This window comes from Hermetia illucens, chromosome 3 (genome assembly GCF_905115235.1).
Source record: "Hermetia illucens chromosome 3, iHerIll2.2.curated.20191125, whole genome shotgun sequence".
In the NCBI taxonomy this organism is placed as follows: Eukaryota; Metazoa; Arthropoda; class Insecta; order Diptera; family Stratiomyidae; genus Hermetia; species Hermetia illucens.
The window spans coordinates 168,106,337-168,108,652 of record NC_051851.1 but is presented as its reverse complement, the minus strand read 5'-3'; positions in this window follow the sequence as shown (position 1 = coordinate 168,108,652).

Genomic DNA, 2,316 nt, shown 5'->3' with positions numbered 1-2,316 from the left:
ACTAGGATGATTTTTGAACTGTGCAATGCGACGCAAACCTTTCATTGATTCAACCACTCTGTGCTGTGAAATCTCCACTTCTGTTTCGTTTATTTGGATGATGGTTTGGTCGTGTCTTCCTCTGAGCCCTAGAGCATTTTTTCAACGTCTCCTTGAGGCCAGTCTAGTACAGAACTTTTGAAAGCGCAAATTCCTACAATCGCAGGTAAAATTCATCGGGCACCTGATTACGCCTCAAGGTATCCAACCGTACCCAACCAAGGTCCAAGCGACTTCAAGCTTCCCGTTTCCAAAAACTGTTAAGGCTCTGAGAAGGTTCTTGGGCAATTTAAACTTTTATCGTCGTTCTTTCCCAAGGCGACCCATCACCAATCGATCCTTAACGCCTTCTTGTCTGGGGCGAAAACCAAGGATTCGCGTCTGATTGTGTTCACTTTCCACATTCAACACATGTTTGGAAAAGACAACGTGGTTTCCGGCGCTTTGTCACGTATTGCAGAGATCAAGATCCCCGCCACCGTCGATTCTCCGGTATTCCGGACAACCGTGTACCACCCGCAGTCCAAAGGGATGCTCGGAAGTTGATACAGGACGCTGAAGGCCGCTGTAATAGCTCAAGACGACCGTTCTTGGCCGCAAGTCCTACCACTCGTTTTACTTGGCCTGCGAACAGCCAATCAATTAGAATTTGCTGCAAGTACCGCAGAGCTGGTATATAGGCAGAACCTGAGACTCCCCAGTGACGCTGTTCTCGACATCAGGTCGAGAATCAACACCACCGGTCTGTTGCGTCTGCTCAAGGACGCAATCTCAAGGCTGAAGCCGTCAACCACGCGAAAACCATGACTGACGTGCCTAAAAATCTTGAATCCTGTACACATGAGAGCCTGCTGGAAGTCCTCGAAAGGGACTGACACCAATATATAATCAACGTTGGGGGCACGTTCAAGCGGATCTCCTTGGCTCCACTAAAGCCCTTCGCGATACGCGACCAGGGCGAAAGGCGCGGGACGCGTTCGTATTGACTTTCGGCAACCGAGTTGAGGGGGCTGTGCTTCTCGTTGACAACCTTCGTATGGAACACACACAAGTGTGCATCCTGGTGGCCATGACATCGAAAAACAATTTTTGACAGCGAAGATTGTTTTCCAAAATTCGTGTCCTGGCCGCGACTTGATTGGTCGTTGCCACGGGAATTAATGGTCTGTGACTTCTTACCATTTGGAAAATCAATTTCTTGGGGTTCCAGATGCATATTTAGACACTCTTAGTGCAGTAGCGAACGGTTACAAACAAACCCCACCACTTCAAGGTGATGACTGATAGGACTAACAATTGGGCAATAAACACTAGAAGGAATGTATGACTGGAGCGACCTTTTTCTCAGGATTTCAATACAACTGGTAACTTTGCCGAAGGGGTGCCAAATTTTGTCACCACCCACTAATGGTACTTGAACGTCTTCCTGCTTTCGTGAAAGGTCCTAAAAACTTTGTTCCATTTTTACTGCAAACATCACGTTGGGTGCTCAGAGGTGGCGGCGAGGAAGATGGGGCGGCAACCCTATCGACCAAACCAAAACCAAGTGGCCGAGGAGAACCTCCATAGTGGTGGCACCGGGAGACGCTGTAATCACTTTGGTTTGCCGGTTGTGATTCAGTAGGCGAATGCTCCAACGACCTAATCAGGGCGATCAGACCCGAGTCTGCACGGGGACTCATCTGGAGTGGCAAATTGGTCACGAAACCTTACCAGGGGTATACTGGTACCATGGGAACCGGGAAATCCCCTGGACTTACATACTTCGGGTGAACTCCTGTTGTATGTGAGGACAGCTCGGTTATTTGCGGTTGGCCCCCCTAGTAGGAGTTTCATAGTGGTTGTGGTTATGCTCAAGCGAGAAGGGACCTTCGGGCCTCGACGTGGTGTTGCTTATCAACACGGGTGCCGTACTCCATAGTTCGATAGAGATTTAGGTAATTCTTGCATCCACCAGTATGAATGCTAAGCCATGCACTTGGTATAGACTGGTACCGCTGTTGCTTGTCTCAGCGGGGCTCTGATTGTGGTCACAAAATCAATCCGTGTCTTAAGAGGACCGTAGGATTAAGTCTCACGACAGGTGCCTACGTAAAACACCATGGGCTTCACTGCAAACATCACGTCCTCCAAGATATTCAGGATCCAATTTGACGAGGACTATTCTCCTTGTAAGGCGGATATATCATCATTAAATGTTGAAACTTGTCCTATCAGAGGATGAAAAAAACGAGAGATACTGTGGAAGTGACACGCGTAAATTGAAAAAAAGGAAAC